The following is an 11,408-nucleotide window of genomic DNA, read 5'->3' as shown; positions in this document are numbered from 1 at the left end:
AGAAGATTACGACGGGGCACACTAGGGACATGCAGGGACAGTTCCCAGGAGTGCCATATGTATGCAGAGATAGAAAAAAAACCCAGCAACCCAAAAGCAACAACAACAAAACTCCCCTCAAATCCAAACAATCATCAGTCACCTCTGTGTCTAGGGAGCAGTTTTACCAGGGTTGGCTGTATAATCCCCCCCTTTTTTGTCTTGTCTATGACTAAGTGGCTTCGGTGGGTGAGATGGGGGAGGAGGGTCAAACACTCAGGTAATCTCTCAGGTTAGCAGGAGAACCCAGAGCTGGATCCTGACCAAGAGAAGCTTTCCCTCATACCTCAACGTAAGTGGAGTTGTAGGGGGAGATCCCCAACTTTATAGATACTCTGGGTCAGAGCACTGACTAATGAGTTTTCATCTCAGCCTAGAAATTAAGGTTGGGAGGAAGGTTCCACAGTGGCCACCAGGTCTTAAAGGCAAAAACTTGTCCACCCTTCTGAGATGTGAACCTCGAGAGAGATGGGCAGACAGCCCTTCCAGGAAACCCCTGAGGCATCATCAGGATACCCCAGGTTCCTCTCTGTTGCTCTGTCTGAGGAACCAGGGACTGGGTGAGCCTGTGTTCTTTCAGGTCTCCAGCAGTCTTCTTGCCTGCGCAGACCAGGGCTCTGTTCTCATCCTTAGCTCAAATGCACAGGGACAGGGCTGGAGCGGGGCTGCCTTACAGCAGCAGCCCGAGGCCAGGCCTGGGGTCAGATTTCAGGGCTCCTTTCACCGTCTCACATGTTAGCCAGGTCTCCAATTCTACTTCTATCAGGAATAAAACTTTTAAAATGACTTTATTTGATTTTAAATCATGCATGTGTGTTTCTGTAACGGGGTATGCACACATGAGCGCATGTGGCTAATGATGTAAGAAGACCATGTGGGATCCCTGGACCTGGAGTCAGAGGCAGCTGTGCCACCAGATGTAGGTGCTGGGAACCTGACCCTGGTCCTCTAAAAAGATTAGAAAGCTCTTAACAGCGGATCCATCTCTAGCCCCAGACAGTATTTTGATCCTCATCCTGTCTCTTCATGTTGCCTATCTGTCAGATGTTCTAGGACAAAGGTTGGAGAACATGATAAACTTGGGGCTATGAGGCCCTAAACTTGTTTAAGTCTAAGCCTAAGTTTGCCTCTTTCCTCAAGTTCACTTTTACCTGAGAACCAGGTGAGGAGAGGCCGGAAGCTGTACTGTGATGCTCTTTTACTCTTCTGGCTCCCAAATAAATCACACATGGAGGCTTATTTTTAGTTATTGATGCTCGTCCATGGCTTGGTTTGTTGCTTGTTAGTTTTAACTTAATTCATCCAATCTACTTTTTTGCCTCTGCGCGTTTCCTGTTCTCTTCTTTTTTTTTTAATTTATTTATTTATTAAAGATTTCTGTCTCTTCCCCGCCACCGCCTCCCATTTCCCTCCCCCTCCCCCAATTAAGTCTCCCCCCAGCCCGAAAAGCAATCAGGGTTCCCTGGCCTGTGGGAAGTCCAAGGAACCCCCACCTCCATCCAGGTCTAGTAAGTTGAGCATCCAACAGTAGGATCCTGTTCTCTTCTTTTTATCTTACTAACCCTTCTTACTCCGTGGCAGCCTAAGTGGCTGGGTGTCTAGTCCCTGTTGTTCTCCTCTCCCTCCCTTTCCCCTTCCTTTCTTTTTCTTTCTCCTCCTATTAAACCCTCCGTCTGCCAGCCCTTCCTATCCTTGCTGTCTTGCTATTCAGCTCTTTATTAGGACAATCAGGTGCTTTAGACAGGCACAGTAACACAACTTCACAGAGTTAAACAAAAGTCACACACTTAAAAAAAGAATATTCCCCAAAAGGAAGTCCTGGGCAATTCCATCATCATTATGCAATTATTCTCAGGGCTCGGTGGGCACTGGGTAGGAACATCTGAGCTCTTAGAAGCTGTGTTGAGACTGAGCCAATTCACTTAATAGCCTGACTTCTGCCTAGATCCTCCCAGAGTAAGGTAAGGAATGTGAAACTTGGGATGTCACAGGCTTTGACATGTGACTGTGTGAGATGCTGGGGAGATAGAGGAGGAAACATGAATAGTTTTAGGTGGAAGTGTGAAGCAGAAAAGATCCCAAGGCATTGAAGGAGAAAGTCAAGGACAGGGGCACACAGGAGGTCCACCTGCTATCTTCTGAAACCTGAGGTCCATCCATGAGAAACACAGTTGAAGAAACCCAGGATCCTGATAATGCTCAGGAGAAGGTGGGATGCTGGTCCAGGTTCTCATGTCCGGGGAGTCCCTACCTCTAGTCTGCATCATCTCCCATAGCCCTTCAGTTTTGCTTCTGTGTCATCAAGTGGACAAGGACAGAAATTCCCTGTGACCTGGGCACAGATGGGAGACCCAGAGACTCTGCAGCCTATTGACATCACAGCTGCCTTTCCTTTACATCCCGTGCCACAGAGGCTGACCGTGTGCACAGCACACAGCAAGGAAAGAGCTGGCGAACTCCCTTCTCCCCTTCCTCTTTTTTCTTCATTATTATTTTATTTACCTTTTTCATTTCTGTGCATTGGTGTTTGGCAGCACTTATGTCTGTATGAAAGTGTCAGATCCATTGGAACTGAAGTTACAGTCAGTTGTGAGTTGCCATGTGGGTACTGGGTATTGAACCCCGGTCCTCTGGAAGATCTCACAGTGTTCCTACCAAGGAATTCATCATCACTGTCCTAACTACTGAGCCATCATCACTGTCCTAACTACTGAGCCATCATCACTATCCTAACCACTGAGCCATCATCACTATCAGAGGGCAGTAGCCTCTTTCTGGATAGAGTGGGTTCCAGCAAGCTCTACACCACCCCCTAATGGTTGTTACAAGTTGTAGGCTCTTTAGACTTGGATTCTACTGCCAATGATGGAAACCAAAAACCCTTTTCACAAGCTATGGAAACACTTGGGACACTTGATAGATGTTCTGAGTTATCGCATAATCTTAATATTTGACAATCCATGAGCATAAATGAGCTTTTTGCCTATACAGAAACTCTTGGTTCAAATTGTCAAGGAGTTACAGTGAAACTGGCTCATCCACACCTTCTGGAAAATCCCATCTCCCTTCCCAGAGAGCTACATTCAACTTGTGAGCACCAGGGAGGCCCCATCACACTAGAAGTCAAGGCATTTTGTCCCTCACCCTGAGGTCTTAGGGTGGTGACCTAGAGTCTTCTCTAAGCACATAGTTCTCACTGGATCATAATTTAAAACACTTCAGAGTATTAAACAGTTTCAACAATAGATATGGTGACATTTGAAGAGAATAATTAGACGTAAAGAAGTGTTTCACGTGAGACCATCAGAACGTACTCTGCATCCCTACTTCAATACACTCCTGTCTCCCTTTGGGTGATCTTTACCATCCTCTTTCCCCTGGAGTCCACACAGCTCTCTCCAAAGAGAATAGAAACTCAAAGAGAATGGAGACATTTTACTGATAGTCTTTGGCTCCCTCATCCATGAACCCTCCTAGAGGATATCCACCCCGTGAAGTGTGGAGCCATGCTGAATGAAGGACCTTGGGTATCCATGGTAGCTTCCATGCCAAGCTATAGTGCCAACAGTCAGATGGACTTCTAAACAGAACACCTGGACGTCAGCCAGGCCCTTGACTTTCTCTTTCTGAAACAACTTCTTCATTCTCATGAGATTCTGTTTGTTCTGGGTTTTGTTTGTTTGTTTGTTTTATGCTTTTTGTTTTTCCAGATTCTACAAGCTAGAAAGTCTCATACCGAAGTTCAGACTGGCCTGAACAAGACTGTGACTGTTCTCAAAATCAGGCAATAGGAAGCAGGAGGTTGATTCTTGGTCAGCCGACTCAAGTTCTGACCTCTCTCCCCAATCCAGTCTGAGTTCTTCCTTCTGCAGAGGTCTCAGACTGTTTGGGTTTTCACATAGCATCCAAAATCACTACCCAAGTAACAGACTATTCTCAAGTGCTTCTTCAGGAACAAGAAACCAAGCTTCCTTATTCTTCACTGAACACAGCACAGGAATCCTCATTATTCCCACACTCAGCCTGGTTCTGGAGATCAGACAAAGCCCTCTGAGCTGCTTTATCCACTCAGGAGACACAAGTGCCCTACCCAGCAGCAGCAGCAGACATGAAGCGTGCCTTTAGGAGGTGAGACACAGCTCACAACCGCACACTCTTGTGCTTGCACACTCACAGGAATGAGTCAGGTTCAGTAAAGTAGGTAAAACACCTGTGGAAAAGTCACAGATGGCTCTAGACTTTGAAGTGGAGTTAGTACAGGCCATCTTTACAAAATTGATGTAGATGTTCTGCAAAGCCTGAGAATTCCTCTTCTTTGCTGAAGGAGATGGGATGATAGCATCAGTCTGGTCCTTGTTTGAGACACTTACTAAGTAGTCTTCACTTTCAAGGGATTCAGGTTACAGTCATTGTTAGGGTCCTAGAGAAGTCCCACAAAAAACCCCACCATCCATGTAAGCACTCAGCAAGAGTATTTATTATCTCTAGAGTAAGAGTTCTAGCATTTCTGGGACCACATATCTGACACCAAAACTAACTGACAACCTCAAGAGTAGCTCAAGGCTCCTTTTATACACAGCTAAAGGAATTCTAAAGCAGTTAGGTCATCCTATCTGGGATTGGCCTATGTGCATGACAATCGTAGTAGTACATTGCTAATTGGTAAGAACTAGCAGGGGCTGGCTAGGGCTTTATTTTTCCATTTTTGGGCAATCTGGACAAGTCCCAGGTTCTGTCCTTATGTGGTTATTGCCTTGAGATACTGGGGGGGGGGGGCTGGATCAAGCCTGGTATGGTCTATCTCCTTGTGGTTATTGTTGGGGGCATTGGTGATTGATTGCCCTTTGTTCATGGCTTGCTCAGAAACTGTTCAGTTTCAAGAGGCAGGAACTGAGCTCTAGTTCTAAACTGATTTCTTAGGACTTTGTCAGGTTATTTCCCTGGCCTTCTCATTCTCCCCTTGAGTAGTACATCATTTCAAATCCTGAAGGTGTTTGCTTACAGACTAGTATTGTTATTTTCAAACCATCAGTGAGACCGTAGAGACACATTCTTTGATAAACCTGACCAAGACATTATTTTTTTTTGTCTTTTTTAAATTAATTTATTTTTATTATTTAATTAAAAATTTCCACCTCCTCCCCTCCTCCCATTTCCCTCCCGCTCTCCCATCCCTCTTCCCCTCCCTTTCCAGTCCAAAGAGCAGTCGAGGTTCCCTGCCCTGTGGGAAGTCCAAGGTCCTCTCTCCTCTATCTAGAACTAGGAAGTGAGTAGCCAAACAGACTAGGCTCTCACAAAGTCATTACATGCAGTAGGATCAAAACCCAGTGCCATTGTCCTTGGCTTCTCAGCCAGCCCTCCTTGTCAGCCACGTTCAGGGAGTCCGGTTTGATCACATGCTCCATCATCCAGCTGGCTTTGGTGAGCTCTCATTAGATCAGCCCCACCATCTCAGTGGGTGGGCGCACCCCTCATGGTCCTAACTTCCTTGCTCATGTTCTCCCTCCTTCTGCTCCTCATTTGGACCTTAGGAGCTCAGTCCAGTGTTCCAATGTGGATGACCAAGACAATCTTATACATTGCCCACTGTTTAGAGCCAACAGTAAGAGGATTAAGGGCCCAGCTAGGGTTGGTAGGAGGGTAGTTAACCATGGTGAACTGCTAAATGGGGATTCATAACATCCTTTATTTTGTTGTCTTTCTCATTGTCTGTCTTGCAGTCACTTCTAAGTACTACCATGGGGTCCTTAATAACTCCAGAATGGTTAACATAAAAACAGCACGGGTCTCCTAAGGACTTGCATTGTTGAAGGAACAATAGGCCAAGGCTCCTTCTGTTTTGGAGAAGAACTTCAGCTAGAGAGAAGAGTGATTCTTCCAAATGTGCAACAGATTTTTCTAGGGCAGCAGCATCTCTATCTATTGCCATTCTCAAGGCCCTGTAATTTTGTTTCTTCTAATACCAAAGCTGAAGTTGTGGTACTTAGGACCCCAGCTATGTGGATGCCTAGGAGGGTGGGTACAAGACACTTGTGATAACTTCTCATTTTTTTCTCTTCTAGTCATGTTTTTAGTTGGCGAAAGATTTTATCATCAGGGTAGTAGACTATTCTGACTGCACCAGGACGCAGAAAACTTTAGTCTGATTTAAAACCCGAGTATTAACTTGAGAGTCAAACCAGAGGCACTTTGCCACCAGGTGTCATCTGGTGGGTTCAGGAAGCCAGCTGCCATTGGATTCTGAGTGAGATTACAAAGATGGGAATAATCGTGCAGAGGTTGGCCTAAACAGAGACCAATTCCCATTACTAACAGCCTCTCCTTATCCAGTAGTTGCCATCTGCAAGTCTGTGTGTCATGGGTTTGGTTCAGGGTCTTGCTGTAGGAAAATCCTCAGCCAGTAGCCTTTGAGTTACCTGCCCACTTGGGGATGGCCTCTTCTACCATAAACGCCAAAGTAAAGCCTGCACTCCCTCTGGATTTCCTGTTCGAGCAGAGGACTGTGATCTGAGTCTACCCCTAAATAAATAACTCTTTATTATACTCAACTCTGAGCTAGTGTGGGCTTTCTTTTTAGTGTCTCTCTTCATCTGGCATCCTATGTGGATCCCAACTCCACACCTACTGGGTGGACCAGCCTAAAACCAAACAGTGAATGACCCAGAAGTTCTCCCACCCCCATCCACCTGGCTTGCTTTTACCCACTAAGCAGCTTTTTGTAAAACCCTCACCACAATGAAGTTAAGTGCACTGTGACTTGGAAATTTCCCAAGCTAGCACACATTTCCTCCCTACTGCTGCGTTCCCTCTGATGCAGGGAATGGCACAGCTTCTGATTTGTGCTCCCTGCTCATGAGTTTTGGACTCCTTGGTTCATTGGAATTGATTTAATTGCTTTCAATTTGCCAAGCAAAGCACATTTGTTCGTATTTAACCAGTACCAAGGCGGAAAAGCAATGCTCTGCAGACTGTTTGTGCCACCACTGGTCATGATTCTGAAATCATGACACCTGCTGGACAATAAAGATTATTACACCTAAAACAATTTACTGGATCTTATAACACAGATAACAGACAACATTGCCATGCAAAATTTTAATAACATTTTGCTGATACTATGGATTGCATTTTGCAAGGCTTATATGGTTATTGTGGTAAAACTATTTGTTGGATGTTGGACTCAGTTTTCTCTTTATATTATATCCTTAAAGAAATGATTTTTATAACAGAACCAAAAATGAGGCAATTTTAGAAATGATAGTCTATCCTCAGCTGCCCAAGGAACTAACTGGGGACATTGCCTTGGGCTCCTGGGAGCCACTCTAGGTCCAAGTTTCTTGCCAACGCTAAGGTGGCTCCCTTAACTAAGATTTGTGCTTCCCTGCTCCGAAATGACCCTATCCTATAGCAATACTGATGAATATCTTGAATATCACCATAGAACCTTCATCTGGCGATGGATGGAGATAGAGACAGAAAACCACACTGGAGCACCGGACTGAGCTCCCAAGGTCCCAATGAGGAGCAGAAGGAGGGAGAACATGAGCAAGGAAGTCAGGACCACGAGGGGTGCACCCACCCACTGAGACAATGGGGCTGATCTATTGGGAGCTCATCAAGGCCAGCTGGACTGGGACTGAAAAAGCATGGGATAAAACCGGACTCTCTGAACATGGCGAACAATGAGGGCTGATGAGAAGCCAAGGACAATGGCATGGGGTTTTGATCCTACTTCATGTTCTGGCTTTGTGGGAGCCTAGCCAGTTTGGATGTTCACCTTCCTAGACATGGATGGAGGGGGGAGGACCTTGGACTTTCCACAGGGCAGGGAACCCTGAATGCTCTTCAGACTGGAGAGGGAGGGGGAGAGGAGTGGGGGGAGGAGGAGAAGGGTGGGAGGAGGGAAATGGGAGGCTGGGAAGAGGCAGAAACTTTTTTTTCTTTTTCTCATTAAAAAATTTAAAAAAAAAGAAATGATAATCTATACAGACTAACAATGAACCGCTATCTGACAGGATTAATACCACTGAAAATCAAAAGTTACCTGAAATAATTAATGCTATTGAAAAGGATAACAATAATTTTACAGACAAAATTCAATCCATGTCAAAGGGCACTGAAAAATTATCTGAAAGAATTAATACTGTTGAATTTTGAAGCCTCCAAACAATCCCACACCAGTTAAGAATTATGGATAATAAAAAGGTTAATTATTTGAGGAGAAAAAAATTTACAGATCACCATCCCAAACAACAGTTCTCTCATCACAAACAGGAAACAGAGAGTCTAGCAGCCAGAACGGGAGCTGGAAGCAAAAGAGAGGTTCAAGCACTAAAATATATAGAATTAACAAAAGGAATTGAATGTATTCAGAAACATTCCAAGATAAATGATCACGATTTGACCTTCTGGCAAGAACTTGTAGCCAAATGTTTAACTGAATATTCACCAAACAAGTGTTCCAAACCAAATGTTCAGAAGTTGCAATGGATTGTGTCTGGATGCGTGGCACGGCAACTGAAGCATAGTTTTGACAGAATCCCAACAGAATTTGACAATCAAAAATGGTTAAAAAGTTATGATAGTTTAGTATATAGAGTATCTCTCCAGGAAGGCAATCTGCATGCTATTCAAATAATGCCAAGGATGAGATGTTATCTATAAAGGAGAAACTTCATACCTTGGAATCACATGTGCAGATGAGGAGCAAAGGCTCGGTGCCTCAGTGAAATCACTAGAAATGTATACAGGCCAGGAGATTCAGGCTTTACAAAAGACAGTAATAAAAAGATTTGAAATGATTGAGGAAATTATTGGAGCTGATGAGCAGTGAAAGAAGGTACAAGGACGGGATTTAACATGGCAAGTACGCGTCAGAGATGACTTACCCAGGATTTTAGCTTCTTACCCTGTAATCTACTCTGAACAAGCATCAAGTTCTAAATGCCCAAAAGGATGCAAAGAAGGTAGATGGATACCTATATGAATGAATTATCTGAAAGAAATTAAACAAGCAATGGCAACTTATAGCTTGCATTCAGCATTTGTTAGGGAGATGGTAAAGACATGGGCTTCTAGCAAGAAGGCTACCTTGCACAACTAGCTTCAGTTAGTTTTAGCAGTCCTGGATGTTGGGCCACAATTACTGTGGAAATGTTATTTGAGAGAAGAGGCAACATTTTTAGAACAACAGGGAAAAGCAAAAGAACTTGAGACTTCCCAAGATCAAATTCTAGGTGAGGACACTGATGCTGACCCACAGGCTCAAGTTCTTTATGATGAACAAATCTTGTCCCTATGCCACAAAGCAGCCTTAAATGCATGGGACAGGATTCAAGAACTAAGAAAATGAATTGAATTATATGCCAAGGTTAAACAGGGCTAAAGAAAACCCTTTATTGACTTTTTTTTTTACAGATTAACTAAGGCTGTGCAAATAGGAGTAACAGTCCCAGATGCTAGATGAGTACTTATTGAAACTCTGGATTTTGAAAATGCCAACATAGAAAGCAAAAAGATACTTGGGCCTTTAAAGGTTAGATCAGCACCAATGGATGAATGGATCCTGCATAAATGAACATTGAGATATTTGACTGTGATACTGACTCTTGTGTAGGAGAAGTACTTTGCAAAGGTATGAGGATGATGTGGGAGTCATCTTTGTGTGTTGCTTGTATTGGTTAATGAATAGAGAAACTGCCTTGGCCTGATAGGACAGAACTTAGGTAGGCGGAGAAGACAGAACTGAATTCTGGGAGAAAGAAAGCAGAGTCAGAGAGATGCCATGGATCCACCAGAGACAGTCGCTGGGAATTTTATCCAGTAAGTCACTGCCATGTGATAAAACATAAATTAAATGAGATGGGTTAAATTAATATAAGTTAGCCAATAAGAAACTAGAGCTAATGGGCCAAGCAGTGATTTGATTAATACAGTTTCTGTGTGGTTATTTCAGGTGTGAGATAGCCAGGAGGGCCAGGAACAAACAAGCCTCCCTCCTTGCAACATGAGGAGATGTCAAAATGCCAAATATTTTAATTGTGGTAGAATAGAACATCTGAGAAAGGACTTCAGACAAGGAATTCCTAGAAATAATGTCTCCTCTCAGAATGGCAAAAATAAATGGTATTAACTTTCTGGATTACATAGAATGTATGGCAAAGGCTGACACATTGGGCCAATAAATGCAGATCAACAAAAGGCAGACAGGCAATCTGATACCATTGGGAAACTCCTTGGGGGGCCTCTCACAAGCTCCCAAGTCAAGTTGTCCAGTCATTCCCAGTCACTGTGGAGGACATGTATCAACAGGAAAATTTTAAAAAATTCCAGAGCTTTCTGTAAAAAACCATACTGTTATGAATGGTGAAATAAACATGGAGGATGAATCAGAAATTCCAATAAAAAAATAGGAAATGTATATTCTCACAGACTTCTATAAATGATCAAAGACCAAAGCTAAGAGTGCATATAAATGGTGTTGTAATTGTGGGTTTGATAAACAAGGGTGCAGATGTGAGTATCATTACTCCAGAATTTTGGCATCCAACTTGACCTCTTCAAGAGGCAGATGTTCAAGTCCTAGGAATTGGAACCCTATCTTTCGGGAAAAAAAAAAAAGCATGAGATGGGTTGAATACACAGGGTCATAAGGACAGAGAGGAAGGCTAAAGCCACATGTGGCTAATATTGCAGTGAATTTATGGGGTCATGCCCTTCTGCAGCAATGGAATACCAAGAACAACATTCCTGCAGTCCCAGAAACTCATACTTCTGGGAAGAATAGTATAAGGTACTATACACAAAGGTCACTATCCATTCAGGTTGTACAAGAATACAAAGCAACTAGCAAACCTTTAGAGGTACCAATGTCCCTACCTTTAAAATGATTAACTGAGAAACCAATATGGGTTAAACAGTTGCCTTTAGCCGTCACAGTAAGTATAATGTGTGTGTGTGTGTGTGTGTGATTGCCATGTATCAATAAAGTTGTGTGTGTGTCTCAATAATAAGCAATGTCTAAGTGCACTTGCATCATTAATAACTGGAAAAAAACAGTTGCCTTTAACAGAAGACAAACTGCAGGCTTTAGAACAGCTGTACAGGAACAACTAGATGCTCACCATATTGAAGAATCAAGTAGTCCTTAGAATTCTCTTGTATTGTTGTTAAAAAGAAATCTGGTAAATGGAGAATGGTGACAGATTTAAGAGCTGTCAACAAGGTTATTCAACCTATGGGCCCTCTACAATCTGGAATTCCTCTGCCTTCTCTATTACCAAAAGGATGGCCTCTTATAGTTATTGATTTAAAAGATTGTTTCTTCAATATATACTTGTCAGAAAAAGACAGAGAAAAATTTGCCTTCA

The sequence above is a fragment of the Microtus pennsylvanicus genome, chromosome 17 (genome assembly GCF_037038515.1).
Source record: "Microtus pennsylvanicus isolate mMicPen1 chromosome 17, mMicPen1.hap1, whole genome shotgun sequence".
In the NCBI taxonomy this organism is placed as follows: Eukaryota; Metazoa; Chordata; class Mammalia; order Rodentia; family Cricetidae; genus Microtus; species Microtus pennsylvanicus.
This window is presented reverse-complemented; position numbering follows the sequence as displayed.